The following is a 17,576-nucleotide window of genomic DNA, read 5'->3' as shown; positions in this document are numbered from 1 at the left end:
ATACACAGTGCAATATTATTCAGCTTTTAAAATGGAGATAATGCCATTTGTGACAAGGTGGATGAACCTGTAAGACAATAACTGAAAGAAACCAGATATAGAAAGACATACACTACATAATCTCACTCTCATGTGCAATCTAAAAAAGTTTAATGCTTTTTTATTAAATCAGTACAACAGAAGATCCCATTTTTTACAACTTTAAATTAGCAACACATTCCTAACTATGATTTTTAAAAACCATTATAATTTTTCTTCATTTTGAAATCAGAACCTTTAGATATAAAAATGCAATTTACAGCTTAATTTTTGTTCTTTTTATGAGAGAACTAAGTGTCTCTCAGGTTTTGTTTACTTACTATTCAGGCAACCTCTTCTTTTGCAAGTACTTAGACCAAAGAGCTGGAAGATTTTAACTATACATGATTTATTATCTTTTTAGTTAGATGTTTTAAGTACAAAATATAATATGCTTTTACTTAAAATGCACTTTATTTTTTAATAAACACATAAGTTGTTTCTTCAAGCAAAATGCCTGATAAATATACCCAAGTATATGATCAACTCCTCTGTAATATAAAACTATGTCTATAATGTGATCCCAGTTCTTCATTTGATTAAGTAACTTAATTATCTAATTCACAATATAAAACATATTCCTAAGATCTTTTCATTCTTGGCAATATTGAAAACCACTATTTCTCTAAATTTACAGTTTAGAAAATATAATTTTAAATTATAAAATTATCCTTTTAGTTTCTTGGCAATTTAAGTGGAATGGTTTCCATAGACACTCCTTTTAGCCTGCTCATCTTACATACTAAAGTTGATTTTATATTTTTCTTTGATTTCAGCAGTATACCCATATTTTTTATACTATCAAGAGGCTTAGGTTTTTTGCCACTGGAGACATCTATTGACTGTTCAATCATATTTTTAAATTTGTTCTAATTTGTAATACATGCCAGCAGAATGCATTTTGACAAATTTGTACACAAATGGAGGACAACTTCTCATTCCTCTGGCTGTACCCAGTGTGGAATCACACAGTCATACAATCATACATGTTCCTAGGGTAATAATGTCTGACTCATTCCACCATCTTTCTCCCCCCCCACACCCACTACCCTCCTTTCACTCCCCTCTGCCTTATCCAAAGTTCCTTCATTCTTCCCTAGCACCCTGTATCTATGGATCAGCATCTGCATATCAGAGAAAACATTTGACCTTTGATTTTTTGAGTCAATCATATTTTTAAAAAGTCTCTTTATTTTATTGTATTTTATAACTATTACTGATAATTTATGATGGAATTTGGTTTATGTAGAGGACCTTATGCAATATATGTACTAGGTATAATGAGAAATATATTGATTGTACAAAAACTCTTCTTCAAAAATAGAGTATTACTAATAGCTTGAAAGCTCCCTTCATAGCCTCATAGATCACATTCCTTTCTTTCTCCCCCAGTAGATAATCAGTATCAAGAATTTAGTATTTAACATCCCCTTACTTTTTTTTTTCTTTTTCGTAGGCTTACTATACATTTTAGGTTGCAACAAACAAAGTAACCACTACTCAACAGTCTTTGGCCTGTAACTATGACACTTTCATATGGTTCAAATGAATACACATATACATACACAAACACACACACACTCACACGTACACACACACACACACACACACACACACACACACTGGCCTGTGTTTGAACATTACATAAATAATATTGTAATATTCTCCCACGACTTTCTGTTTTCACTCAACGTGATCATCCAGAGTTTGATCCATGTTGCTGTGAAAAGCCCTGTTTAATTCATTTTTGCTGATATATAGTATTCCAGTATGTGGAAATTCTATAATTTTTTAAATTCTCTTGATTAATGGGTATTAGCTGTTACTTTCAGTTTTTTTTTTTTTTTTAGATTTTAACTTTTTAAACTTCTTTATATGATGCTGCTATGCACTTTTTTTTTTGGCATATGTCCCCAGTAGTATCTTTAGGTAAGTATATAGAGCAGTGAAATTAGAGACCTAGGGTATGCACACATTCATTTTTTAAATATACAGTACTAATTTTTTTAAAAGTAATTGACCAACAATATATTCTCATCAGTAGTGTGATGAATGTGTGTGTGTGTGTGTGTGTGTGTGTGTGTGTGTATTTGGTACCAGGAATTGAACCTAGGGCCCCTTAACAAATGAGCTGCTTCCCCAGCCCTTTTTCAAATTTTATTTAGATTCAGGGTCTTGCTAGGTTGCTTAGGTCCTCACTAAATTGCTGAGGATGGCTTTGAACTCATGATCCTCCTGCCTCAGCCTCCTGAGCCATTGGGATTACAGGTGTGTGCCACAAAGCCTGACAAATATTAATGTATCTTTACCAACAACTTTTTATTTTCTTTTAATTTTTGCCCTTCTCATGGATATAATATGGTATATAATTGGGGTTCCCTTTACTAATGAAGCAATGAAGTGGAAAACATTTAACTGTGTTTATTGTCCATTCTTTTTCTTCCATTATGAAGTGCCTGTTTATGTTGTTGCCTGTCTTGGGTATTAGGGTAATGTTGGCTTCATAAAATGAGTTAGGGAATATTTTCTCCTTTTCATTTTTGGGGAAGTTTGTGAGGTATTCATATTAGTTTTTCTTGAAGTGTTTGGTAGAACTGACTAAATTAGAAATTTAATCTCTTTACTCATTATGGGCCTACTTAGATTTTTTTTTGAGTTAGTTTCAGGAGTTTGTACATTTTTTAGGAACTTGTCCATTGTATCTAGGTTTATATAAATTTGTGTCAAATATATTTTCATAGAATTCAATTTTTTTATAAGGTAATGTAATGTTCCCTCTTTCATTCCTAAATTTACTAATTTTGAGTTTTTTTCCCTTGGTCAATATTTCTGAAGATTTGTTCCTTTTGTTGAAATTGTTGTATATTTTACATATTTTGTCACTTATATCTATTGTTTTTCTACTATTTCTTTTTAAAAATATTTATCTTTTAGTTGTAGTTGAACACAATACCTTTATTTTTTAATTTATTTTTATGTGGTGCTGAGGATTAAATTCAGGACCTCGCATGTGCTAGGCAACCCTCTATCACTGAGCCACAACCCTAGCCCTACTCTCATTTCTTTAATTTCTGCTCTCATCTTTATTTCCTTCCCTCTTCCTGCATTAAAGTTTAGTATGCTTTTCTTTTTTTCAGTGCCATAGGAGAAAAGTTATTTATTTCTCCTGTAATATAGGCATTTACAGGTATAAATTTTCCTCTAAGTACTGATTTTACCTGTATCACAGAAGTATTTGCATGTTATGTTCATTTCCACTTAATTCAAAATATTTTCTAATTTTCATTGTGATTTTTTCTTTGTTCCTTGTTCTATCCCCCACCACCCTGTGGTTTGTGTGTGTGTGTGTGGGGGGGAGTGTGTTGTTTAAATTACACATCTTTGTGAATGCTCGAACTTTCTATTTTGTGGATTTCCAATTTATCCCTTGCAGTCAGAGAACATACTATATATGACCCCCATCTTTTTAAATGATTGAGGCATGTTTTATGGATTGGTATGTGATATACTCTGGAGAATGTTCCATGTTTGTCAAGAATGCATATTCACCTGGGATAAATTGATATGTTCTAAAGATATCTATTAGGTCTACTTGGTTTATGATACTGTTTGAGTCTTCTATTTTTGTTGTTGTTGTTGACTTCTGCCTAGTTGTTCCATCCATTGTTTAAAGAAAGGTATTAAAGTTAACAACAATTATTATTGAATTATCTTTTCATCCTTTCACATTTATCAGTTTTGTTTCATGTATTTTAGTAGTCTGATGTTAGTTGCATATATATTTTAATCATTATATCTTCCTGATAAACTGATATTTTATTATTTTAAACTATCCCTCTAAATTTCTGGTAATTTTTATTTTTTGTTTTTAAAGTCCATTTTGTTAGCATTATTGTAGCTATTTCAGCTTTCTTGTGTTTGCTGCTTGCATGGTAAATGTGTTTGTCTCCACTAAAAAGACTATGGGGCTGGGATTGTGTTTCAATTCCACTTAATTCAAAATATTAAGTAGAGCGCTCACCTAGCATGTGTGAGGCACTGGGTTCAATCCTAAGCACTACATAAAAATAAAATAAAGATATTGTGTCTACCTATAACTAAAAAATAAATATTTTCAAAAAAGAATATAATTGGATCTTGTTTTTGTTTTAATTTATTGGTTCTTTTAGTCATACATGAAAGCAGAAGAATTTTGATATAATTATATGAGCAAGGAATATATCTTATTCTAGTTAGAGTTCATTCTTATGGTGTACATGATGGGAGGAGTCACTGTGTGGTTTTCCTATATGTATATGGGAAAAATCCAATCTGAAAATCAAAGTCTTTTGATTCACTTGTTTAATCCAGTATCATTTAATGTCATTATTGATGTGGTTGGCTTATGTCTGTCATTTTCCTTTTCATTTGCTATATGCCATATTTCTTTTTTAAAAAATTGGGTTCTCTGTTTCTCTTACTGTCTTCTTTTGAATTAAATGAATATTTTCTGGTGAAACATTTTAATCCACAAATGAATTTGATGCTACATATTCTTAAATTTTTCTTAGCTGTTGATTTAGGACTGTAATATACCTCTAACCTTACCAGAATCTGACATAATACGTATGTTGCTTAAAGTGAAGTATTAAAGTCTGCAACTATTATTATTGAATTATCTTTTTCTTCCTTCACATTTGTCAGTTTTGCTTCATATATTTTAGTACTCTGATATTAGTTGTATGTATGTTTTAATCATTATCTCTTCCTGAAAAACTTACATTTTATTATCATAAACTATCCCTCTAGCTCTCTAGTAATTTTTGTGTGTGTGTGTGCTGGGGATTGAACTCAGGGCCTTGTGCATGCAAGGCAGGTAGTCTACCAACTGAGATGTATCCCCAGCCCCTCTAGTAATTTTTAATTTTTAATAATTTTAAGAAGAAGTCAGTGAAATATAGAAGTGCCACTCCTATTCCCTCTTTTCCTATTTTTCTTCATTTTTGGTGCAATTATTATTATAAGCATTGCCTAATCATATTATAAATCCATCTATACATTGTTATAATTGTAATCTTATATAATTTTACATCTCTTTTTAGAACCTGAGAGAATGTAAGCACATATTTATAAAAATTTTTAACCTTGACTTTTCATTTGACATTTCTATTCTCTTCAATTGTTCCTTTATATTCTAGTTTATATTTTATTAGATTCTCTTACATAATATAGCTTTCAAATAAAGTCATTTCCTTTACAGAGAGCTTTGGAACTCTGGTTTTGATGGCCCGTCTCTACCATTGGACAGAACTTCTACAGCAATGCTCTGGAAGCTGGGGATGAGAGCAGTGGCATGCTTCTCTCAGGATGACACCCACACTCTAAGATCAGGGCACCTTCTTTGATGCCTCTTCCCTGCATCAAATCTGTGCCCTGTGAGTGAGCTGGGTCCAGGATAACCGGGATCCAGTAGTCTCAGATTATCTTTCCTAGGTTAAAGCTTCTGCTCTATGAATGGGGACTGGGTTGAAAAATATAGCTCCAGAGCTGTCAGTCATGTTTGTGCAATGTGGGCTGAGGATAGGATGAAAAATTCTGAAGTTCTGTTAGAGAGACAACCCTATGTTCTTGGCTGCATTTGGCAGGAATAGAGCTTCTATCTTATTGAGCAGGCGAGGAAAATTTGGGGCAGAGGGGATAGGTTTTGGCTCAAAAACAGACTCTTGTGTTTTTTACTGAGATTTCATAGATTTTACTAAAATTGTTTCTCATTTCACTTTTTACCATCAGAACAGTTTCTAGAGACTCTAGATGGTTGTGTTTTATAATTTTCTCCAGTTATGGTTACTTATCTGGGAAGAGGATTTGTAGGACTGCTCATGCTGCCATTTCAGATATATCTTTTCTAACTTGGAGAATCATGTGACATACAAAAATCGTTCTGTCATAGTAAAAATCTAATTAGACTTTCTAAGCTCTGCCCTGTGAGATTCCTTACCCCAATTTCCAGCACAATTGCTTATATTTTGGTTTTACTCATTCATGTATTACTACCTTCCAGCCACAGAAGCATGCCCAGCTTATACCTGCGTCAGGCCTTTGTAGCAACAATTTTCTCTTTCTGTAGTGATTCAATGCATACATCCTTAAGATTCAGTCCCCCTTTTCTTCAGATCTCACATAAAGTTCACATATCACAAAGAGCCTCTATAGCTGGGCATGGTGTTATATGCCTGTAATCCCAGCTGCTTGGGAGTCTGAAGCAGGAAGATCATGAGTTTGAAGCCAGACTTCGCAAAAAGCAAGGTGCTAAGCAACTCAGTGAGACACTGTCTCTAAAATACAAAAACATAGAGCAGCACTGTCTAATAGAATTTTCTGTGATGATGAAAATGTTCTCTATCTGCATATTCCAGTATGATATCTGCCAGATTCATGTAGCTGTTGAGGACTCAAAAGGTGGCTAGTGCAACCAAGGGGCTGCATTTTTAAATTTAATTAATTTACATTTAGATCAAAATCACCCAAATGCAAGCATGGTTACTCAACAACACAGCTCCAAAGTGTCATTTGTCTCACTTTGGTGTCTTTTCAAGACTAATTTTTATTTTTCATTCATATTCATTAAGTTAATTTTGGCATTACTGGGATTACCATCATTTTCTCTACATATTGTGTGTACTCCACGTTTCCTGGATCTTTACAAATATAACTTTTGTCATCATTGCTGCCTATCAACAAGGGCTAGATTCTGGGGAAAGATACACATGAGATCACATTCCATTTTCTATTTCACTTTGGAACTGATCATCTGGTTGTCTTTTCATTACTTATTTAGTATGAGATATTTCCTTAACATATACACTCTCTTGTGTACATTTAGTGAAGTTTTTTCTGGAATAAAATGGTATGAAATACTGATATATAAAAATCATGGATGAACCTTGAAAACATTATACTAATTGAAAGAAAGCAGTAATAAAAGATTGAATGTTGTAGGAGTGCATTTATACAAAATATCCAATTGACAAATCAGCCAAGAAAGTGGATTAGTGGTTGCCTAGGATAGTGGGGGATAGAAGAAGTGAGGAGTGACTGCCAAAGGCATGAGATTGCCTTTTGTAGTGATTAAAAGGTTCCATGATTAATTATATTTATGTATTTACATCTTTATGAGTATATTGAAAATCTCTGAATTGTGATAATTAAGATATTTGTATGTTTGTCATATATTTATATGCATACATTTCTCTTTTTTAAAATTCATATATATGTGTATATATGTGTATATATATATACACACACACACACACACACACACACATACATATTAGTTCTTGATGGACCTTTATTTTATTCATTTATTTATATCTGGTTCTGAGAATTTAACCCAGTGCCTCACACATGCTACGCAAGTGCTCTACTATTGAGCCCCAGACCCAGCCCCATTTTTCTTGACCACTTCTCTTAGAAATTCAGGTTCAGTAGAACTAAGATGAGAATCTGTATTTTAAAAAAGCAACCCAAGTGATTCTGCTGCAGATGGCCAATGGACTTCTTGAGAAACAGTGCCTCTAGCAATGATGTATTTCTTATTTTACTTTCTTTAAGAAACATGTGATAAAGTGAGGGAATACATAGGTTTACCCTAGTTTTATGCCAATATCCTAGCTTCTTTTAATCATAGTTATTTTTTGTTCTAAACTTTTCATATCTTGATGATGCTAACACATTTTTCTTTATAGTACTTCCCACTGCTACTTTTGGCAAATCAATTGCTGTATGGTACCTAGATGTCTTTATCTCCCCATTAGAAACCTCTTTTCATTCTTTGTATTTATTTTTCAAAAAATAGGATTGGATTTGCCATAGTGTTCCCTCTGCAAAAGATTTTTCAGTAACAGTAAAGACTCATTTTTCTGCAGTATCTCATTCAATAGTAGAAACTCTTTTTTTCTTCATTATCTTAGTCTTCATATTTTGTGAAGTGCTTTCTAGGCAGGATTTCTAGTAGGATATCAGAAGCACAACCTAGTCCACATATGGTGGTAGACAACCTACATCTGAATCATCTGGAATATTTGTTAAATATTTGGGGGCCTAAGAATCAAAATAACTGAGGATAGAGCCTGAGAATATGGAAGACTCTTATGTATACTGATGTTTGAGAACCACCAACTTAGGTAATGATCTTTACCTTTGAATTTTCTAGCACACAGCTTCAGAACTGTTTTTTTTTTCTTTAGAAAGTTTTATTGAGATACAATTCTTGTATTATGCAGTTCACCCACAATCAAATTGTTTTTGGAATCTATGATCATAGAATTGTGCAACTATTACTGCAAACAATTTTATTTTTTTATATTTTAGTTCTTTTCAGTTATACATGACAGTAGAATTCATTTTTATATAATTGTATAAGCATGGAATATATTTTATTCTAGTTAGGACCCTATTCTTACGGATGTACATGATGGTAGGATTCACTATGGTATATTCATATAAGTACATACGAAAATTATTTCAGATTCAGACTCATTCATCTTTCACCCTTTCCTTTCACTGTTATTCCCTTTTGTCTAATCTACTAAATAGTTATTTTTTCCCTCTCCTGTTTTTTTTTACCACAATCAAATTTAGAACATTATCATTACTTTAAAAAAAAAAACCTCCGTAATAATTAGTAGTCATTTCCCATTTTTCTCCCCGCCCCCCCCCGCCATCTGCCACCTATTTTCTTCTCCTTTCTCCTCAGCCCCCTGACAATCACTGCATATTTGGTCTCTACATATTTTCCTTTTTTAGAATCATTATAATTTAAATATACATTCTATCTAACTGTATTTTTTAAAATTTATTTTTTAGTTGTAGTTGAACACAATAACTGTATTTATTTTTATGTGGTGCTGAGGATTGAACCCAGGGCCTTGCATGAGCTAGGCAAGTGCTCTATTGCTGAGCCCCAGACCCAGCCCTCTAACTGTAATTTTATGTCCCTTCATTAATATCTCCTTATTGCTCCTTCTACCTCAGAACAGCTTTTAAATTCCTTCCATCTCTTTTTCAACATATACATTTTATTTACTTTTCCTGGGAAGGTTAGAATTTTGCTGCCTTGCTTTGAAATTCTCTTATTTTTCTCTCTACTTGATCTTGCTCTTCTATTAAAAGCTGTACTTTTGTATCCTCTAGTCATGCTTTTAGTCCCCCCAATTCTCATACCATTTACCTTGATAAGGATAGAATTTATTTTGCTTTATAGGAAAGCAAACTTGTGTGTGTGTGTGTGTGTGTGTGTGCGTGTGTGTGTGCGTGTGTGTGTGCATGCGTGCACGCGTGCGCATGCTCACATGCACTATAGTTTCTGTCAAGTTTCTATGCATGATTGAATGTCCTTGAAAAGCTATTAAAACTAAAGGATACTAATATTAGAATTTTAAGCATATATCACCTCTGGCCTTTTTGATTTTTTAGAAATATTGACTTGAACATACCTCAGTTGCTATAATTTCAGACATTTCTCAGTAGTCTGAAAAGTTGCAGGACCTTATATTGCAGTTACAAAGGAATGACTAAGAACTATGATTTCAGAATCAGAATGGTAGTTGAACAATTACAAAGTGCAGTGTCTAAAAAGCTAGGGCATCATATTTATGATCCCACTATTTATAGTCCATATTGAATATTAAATATGAGAGAATTATTCCAAGAAAGACTTGAAATAATTGATATAATTATAACTGGCAGAGTTTAGGAATATGTTTATTTATTGATCCTAATAAATTATGTACTGTTCTTTAGTTGATCTGTGTTATTTAAATGCTGCCATTTTGTTTTAGAATTTTTCATAATATATAATTGATGAATATAAAAAACCCACACACAAAATACTTTTTACATTTTCCAGAAAAAGTCAATCCCTCTATATGTCAGGGAGAAAAGAAAAAAAAAAGAAACCACAAAAAACTGGGGTCCAAACTCCCAGGGGTCAGTAGCTGCAGGGATTTGAGAACTATGATTTGTTACCATTGCCACTAAGCAAACTTCCTGCCATTTTGTTTTGATAACAACCAGAAGCATGAAATGATGAAGGAGAGTTGTGTAGCTCAGGCTCTGGAATTACAGTGCCTGCTTTTAATCTTGTTCCTGCTATTTCCTGATCATACTGCTAGTTCAGTTGTCTCACCTATCTGAGCATATTTTTCTCTGTAGGCAAAAAAGGGAGGGAAATAGTGCCTCTCTAATAGAGTTACAGTGAGGAATATATGATATAATGCTCAGAAAGCACTTAGCATAATGTCTAGTGTATATAGTAAGCACTCAGTGCTGTCATCTCTGCTGTAAATTTTGTCAATGTTCTTATTTTTGTTTACATAAGTGTTTCAACCCTTTGAGACCTAAGACTTTCCTAACAAATATTTGCTTACTTCTCCTTTAATATTATGAAATGAAAGTCAAATATCTATGACCTATACACATATAATTTTGCAAAAATTAATATTCTTTAATGATAATATAAACAAAACATCCAGGATGACAGTGTATGGCCACTGTATCAGGTATCCCCAAGACCACTGTCACATTTATAGATTTACTGGAAAGGCTCACAGGACTCAGCATATACATGAATTCATGACTAAGAGTTATTATAGTGGCACAATAAGAACATACAGCCAATCATAAGGGAAAAAGATAAGTAGAGTTTGGAGCAATCCTCCTGTAGGCTTTCTGATACTTTCTCCCTCTCTTGAGGAATTAGTCAGGACCCATTAGTCCCCGTGCAGTGAACATTCAGCAGTACATATGCAATATTCCTGCCTAGGGAAGCCTATTAGACACAAAATGCCCAGACTTGTTACTGGTGTCTGGTCACATGCACCCTTTGTCTAGTACTTACCAAAATTACAGACGCCCAGAAAAAAATGTTATTCAGCAAACAAACCACATTGTTTGCACAGTCTAGGGATAGCAAACCATCCCTATTAGTTAGCTGTTGACTGGAAACACTGGGGAAGCCAAGTTCTCAGATGTCAGCCATGGGTTGACCTTGCAAGCAGACATTTCTAGGGACAGCAGTTTCAGGCCTGCTTCACAATCTCAGAAGCATCATTTATGCTGTGTCTATCAGTGATAAATCCTGTGCCTGTGCAGCATGTTAACTGCAAAGTTCTTTATAATAAGACAGCATAGTCATAGCACAGTGCTTGCTATGACTACACTAGAAGAAACAGGGGGTCAGATGCTTTTGTCAACATGTAGCACCACTGTGTCTGATACAGACCCAGATGTATTATATTGACAGCTGAAGGCCACAAGTGATATTGTCCATGGAGGTGTTATTTTTAGAAATATAAACAAATCTCAATAATATACTACAAAATGCAGCACAGTCTTCCCTCAATTTATACAGTAGTTCTATTCCTGGAAAATTTTGTGTACATTGAAGTTATATTGTTTGAAAAGTTGGAGAAGGTATTTGGTGGTCTAATAGCTTTTTATATAGAATTTCACTCAATTTTCATATGTTCAGGTATACTAAATTTCCCTACCTAGTTCAGTTGTCTAGCCTACCTGAACATCTTTTTCTCTGTAGGCAAAAAAGGGGGAGGAGAGAAATAGTGCCTCTCTAATAGAGTTACAGTGAGGAATATATGATATAATGCTCAGAAAGCACTTAGCGTAATGTCTAGTATATAGTAAGCACTCAGTACTGTCATCTCTTGTAAATATTGTCAATGTTCTTATTTTTGTTTACATAAGTAATCCCAGTCAATCTGCCTTTCTGAGATCTGGTACTACAAATCAACTTATTTACTATTGGTGTCCTTCTTGTAAACAAGTTGATTTGAACTTTTTCTATTGAGGTAAGTTAAAATCATTTGTCCATACACTTTCTAATTTGCAACATTTTATTGACAGTTATTGCCTGGAGTTTTGATGTCCTCCCCCACTTTCTTTGACTTTTTGTCTTTGTAAATATTGTCATTCTTATATTGTTATTTTATTGGACTTTCAGAGGACATAGGAATAACTATGTGTGCACATTCCTCCAGGTTTAACTGGAAGTCAACATGAAAAAGATTACATGCTACCTAGAAGGAACTAGTGGAGTAGAAGTAGATGAGTTTATTAGAGGGAAGCGTCAGTGAGTAGGGTAACGTCCCGAGAAGACCAAAGACTCTGAAATGGAGCACATGTAGAGAGATGAGGCTTTGGTAGGAGGAAGGGCACCTGTTTCCTTAACCTGTACAGGAGGATAAGAGGAGAGGCTTGTGATAGACACAAGTAGCTTTGTTAATTTTAAAAGGAAAGACATGGGGGAAATGTGGGAGCTTCTGCCTTATGCATGTAGTACAATGAAATGTTACCTGCTATGAGGCAAAGGAGAGGGATTTCAGGTTTGAGGTCAGTGGAGGAAGTTAGAAAGAGCTGTTCCATGAAGTAGAATAGTGAGTTTACTAAATAACACAGACTTACTAGAAGGTGTAGAGCACCCAGGGGAGACTGGTGATTTTGAATCTTGTAGACAACAGACTGACAGGCTGTGTGACTTCTTCCAGTTGTACCCAGCTATTCCTGTGTCAGACTTGACAATGTGAAGTTCATCTCACCCAAGAAGCCATTTTACTTCTAGGTTTTCCCTGTGGGATGTTTTAAAAATTGTTGATACAGTCAGGTGTAGTGACACAGGCCTGTAATCCCAGTGGCTTAGAAGGCTGAGGCAGGAGGATTGGAAGTTCAAGGCCAGCCTCAACAACTTAGTGAACCCTGAGCAACTTAGTGAGACCATGTCTCAAAATAAAAAATAAAATAAAATAAAAAGGGCTGGGGATGTGGATCAATGGTTAGGTGACGCTGGATTCAATCCCCAGTACCAAAATCAATTTGTTGATATAATCATAACTGGTGAGAATGTTACTGCCCAATGAGGTGAGGAACTTTCTTGCTTTGAATAATTTTGTTTTCATTAAAGTTTGATGGGGGCTGAGTTTCAATATAAGTCTTTCAGCCACAGTTGACTCATACTCACTAAGGAATTGGAAATCACATGTTTTGGTCAGCTGTCATCTTGAGCAGGTATCTGTTATGTGTTTTTAGAATTAAAGTTTTAATGAAACAAAGCTCATACATTCATTTATTCATTGCCCCTGACTGATTTTGTTGTATAATACCAGAACACAATAGTTTCAAATCAAACTCTATGGCTGGCAAAATCTAATGTGTTTACTATTTGTCCCTTTACAGAAAAAAAGGTTTTGCAACCTCTGATTTAGAGGCATGTGTCTGAAGCCTGAAACTAGAGCCACACTGTAGGCTACTTTTTGTTATTCTTTCACTTATGTGGTGTAATGGTACTGCATTTCTGGCTTATTTTATAGGTCCTTACTTAGATATAATTCATGCACTTTCTATTCCTCTGTTAAATCAATCTCTCTCTCTCTCTCTCTCTCTCTCTCTTTCTCTCTCTCTCTCTCTCTCTCTTTCTCTCTCTCTCTCAGACACACACACGCGCGCGCACACACACACACACACACACACACACACACACCCCATGACCCATGCAGATACCAAACTCTACAGATACTCAAGTCCCTTATTCAAAACAGCATAGTTTGGTCATATAACATATGCACACATTTTGTATGCTTTCAAGCATCTCTAGATTACTTATAATACCCAATATAATGTCAATTCTATATAAATAGTTTGTGTATATATTGTTTAAAGAATAATAACAAGTCTGTACCTTTTCAGTACAGATACATTTTTTTTCTGAATAGTTCTGATCCATAGCTGTTTGAATCTACCAATGTGGAACTGGTAGATATAGAGGGCTGAGTGAGAAAGACTAATATTTTAGAATGAGTTGAATATTTCAGAGAAATGTGAAATCATATATAGGAATATTTGGGGATATGCATAATTGTGTGTTGGACAATGAACTGAAGATGAGAGAAGGGGCATTTGAGAACAATTAAGAACTTGAACATGAACTTTTGCTTAGACAGTAGTATCATATCAAATTAAAGTATTAGTTTTTGATTTTGATAATTATACTTCTGTTATATGAGAGAATTCCCTTTTTTGTAAGAAATCTACACTGAAGTATTTAGAGGAAGGGAACCAGGATATTTCCAATACGTCATTAGAAAAAAATTTGTGTGTATGCACGTGTGTATATAATTTATATGCCGAAAGAATGAGAAAGCAAATGAAGGAAAGTGTGTGTAATGCCTATATCTGGTAAAAGCATATAGTAGGAATTCCTTGGATTATCCTCTCAAATATCCTTTAATTTTGAAATTATATAAAACTTAAAATTTAAAAAATAGTAGACATAGCAGACTGGGGTTGTAGCTCAGTGGTAGAGCACTTGCCTAGCACATGTGAAGCACTGGGTTCAATCTCACCTTTGGGGGTGATTTAAATGAAATGACTTTAAAGAGCTCTATTTTTCCAGCCATTTCTTTAAAGTCCTAGAATCTTTTTACTTAGCTGAATTTCCTGGCTTGATTGTATTTGCTAATTCATTTCAACAATCAATACCTGGCTAGTCCAAGTGCACTCATCAGCTATTAACTTTTCATCCACTTTAGTCATAAGTAAACAAAGGCTGATTCATGTTCTCAGATATTCTTCTAAGTTTTTTGTCCTGTCCTTTAAATTTCCCTGATGTAGGTTCAATTGTTAAATGCCCTCTCCATCATTATTGAACAAACTTTTGCTCTTGAACTTTACAATTAAAATAGTGATGCTAGATTTTCACTCACAATTTATGGTTATTTTGTTCCATTTTCATCCATTCCACTCTACAGTATGTACCTTCTCTTCAAGACAACTCTCTATATTCACACATATTTCAGAGTGGCTTATTTCATCCTTTTTTGAGGTAAAATTCATATATTAACTATTTTAAAGTAAGCAGTTGAATGGCACTTAGGACCCTTACAATGTTGACAACCATCACCTCTATCTAGTTTCAAAACTTTTGCAGTACTCCGACAGGAAACTTTTTGCCTGTTAAATAGTGGTTTCACCTTCACTTTTCCTTGGTAACCATCAGTCTTATTTACATCTCTGTAGATTTGCCTTTTCTGAATATTCTATATCGAGATGATTATCTATAGGTGAAATTGTACATTAGGTGATCCTTTATTTCAGGCTTGTTAAAATAATGTTTATAAATTTCATCCATGTCATAGCATGTTCAGTGTTTTGTGTGTTTTTATTACTTATCTCATTATGCTGCATGGATCAATATACTACATTTTGTTTATCTACTCATCCATCGAACATTTGGGTTACTTCCACCTTTTATATCTTCTGAATATCCCTGCTATGTTCTTGTTACAAGTATTATGATGTGGAAAAATTGTATATGTGTGTACTTGTTAACATCCCTGTTTTCAATCTTTGGGTATGTAAATAGGAGTTTAATTGTGGGATTATATGAACATTCTTTATGTAACTGTTTGAGGAACCATTAAAATTTTTTTATAGCTGCTGAAAATTTTTATATTTTCCCAACCCAAATATAAAGGTCTCAATTTTTCTATATCATAAAACTTGTAATTTTTGACTTCTTTTATATAGCCATCCTTTAATCAAACTTTTATTGGGGCATATTAATTATGCAGAATGATGGGTTTCATTGTGGCATATTCAGACATACATGAAATAGTAATTTGATCAATCCCCGAGTATGTGAAATGACATCTCATTTTTTTTTTTTTGGTACTGGGGATTGAACTCAGGGGCACTCAAACACTGAGCCATATCCCCAGTCCTATTTTATATTTTATTTCAATACAGGGTCTCACCGAGTTGCTAAGCTCCTCGCCATTACTAAGGCTGGCTTTGAACTAGCAATCCTCCTGTTACAACTTCCCAAGCCGCTGGGATTACAGGCCTGCGACACCACACCTGGCCTCATTTTGGTTTTGATTTGCATTTCCCTAAGGATTAATGATGTTGAGCATCATTTTATGTGTTGGTTGGCCATTTCTATATCTTCTTTGCTGATGAATTCTTGTATACGTTTGTACTTTTCCATCACAATTTTAAAGAGACAAGGTGCATGTAAATAGCCATGATTATAAGAAAAATCATGCTGGAGGAAAACTCTGAATCTTCAGATCAGCAGTTTCAAATCTCTCATGAGCAATATACTCAGAAGTTAATTTAATAAATGTTAGCTAAAACGTTGATAAATGTATCATAAATTGGTTTGTACCATATTCATTAGAGCCTGCCACTCAAAGATATAATAATAATAATTCTGAATATTTGCAAGGGATTTGTAAAGGTCAATAATTAAAGTAGTGCATGAGCCTCTAAAAATATCAGGTGTCCTATGCATTATACCTACAAGGTGTAGTGGATCTCATTCTTGCATATCTGAATGTAGCACTCATGATGTTGAGCAGATATTCATTATTTTTATCATTAACATGCGATCTATTGACAGTTACAGTGATGGTTCCCTAAGAATAATGTGCTTTATACAGCTACATTGAAATGTCCATTGGATAAAATACAAATCATAATAAACTTACCCTTTTCCCTTAGTTTTGTTAGGGACTCACTAGCCTTTTATTAACTCCACTTATTTCATTCCATGTTTATTTTCCTCTTCACACCCTATTCACTAACATTTGAGATCTCAGATGCTGGAAAGCTCTTCTCAGACCAGGCCTTTGGCTTGGCATAGCAGTTTTTGGCTAAATGGATTTAGAAGGTTAAATTTCCTGCCCATTATATTTCTGCTGGCAGCATCAAGGTGACTTGACAACATGTGTTGGCTACACAGGAAAAACTCAATATCCTTCCTGCTCAGAACAGTGAGAGGCCCTAATGACTTAAAGTAACCAGTTTCATAAAGACAGTTCTGTACAATGTTGGCTTGAGTATTCCTGGTACTAGCAAAAACAACAGACTAGCTTGAGATAGTGTACAAGTCAATTACTAACTCTTAATTTTATGTGTATTGCATGTCTTTAACCTCTGTGTGTTTTTTCTTAGGCCATGGTTAGTTTCTCTAATATCATTGCTTGTCCTCATCTTCCTTCTATCAATCGCATTTAAAATTAATCTTCCCCTTTCTCTTTTTCCATGGCCAATCTATAATAGCTTCTAGAATTCTCATTTGAAATTCCCATCCGTATTCAAGGTACAGTCATAGCACTAAACCTTGTTTCTTCCTCTGTCAAGTCTGAAGATAAAAGATTTCCCAGGGAACCTTCCTTAATTTCCCTTACTTAGGGATGATGCTCAAGTCAAAAGCATAGCAGCTTACTTAGGAAGAAAATGCCTTAGAAATCTTTCCTTCCAGGAAATTAGGCAACATGTTGACCTTTAGATATTAATTTTGGAGATAGCCATGAATCTTAATCAAACTAATGTCAAAAATATTATTTTAAGACACTGAGTAACCATAAGTTCAATCTTTTTAAAAATTTTTTAATATTTATTTTTTAGTTTTCAGTGGACACAACATCTTTATATTATTTTATTTTTTT

The 17,576-nt window shown here is 34.0% G+C and overlaps 1 protein-coding gene across 1 annotated transcript in view; it reads left to right on the top strand.

The window, feature by feature from the left end:
• The window catches only part of Ophn1 (oligophrenin 1), a 369,837-nt gene that overhangs the window by 233,538 nt on the left and 118,723 nt on the right, over window positions 1–17,576 (top strand). The window lies entirely within an intron of this gene.

This window comes from Urocitellus parryii, chromosome X, assembly GCF_045843805.1.
Source record: "Urocitellus parryii isolate mUroPar1 chromosome X, mUroPar1.hap1, whole genome shotgun sequence".
NCBI classification, from domain to species: Eukaryota; Metazoa; Chordata; class Mammalia; order Rodentia; family Sciuridae; genus Urocitellus; species Urocitellus parryii.
The sequence above is the reverse complement of the archived record's forward strand: the minus strand, read 5'-3'. Positions and strand labels throughout refer to the sequence as shown.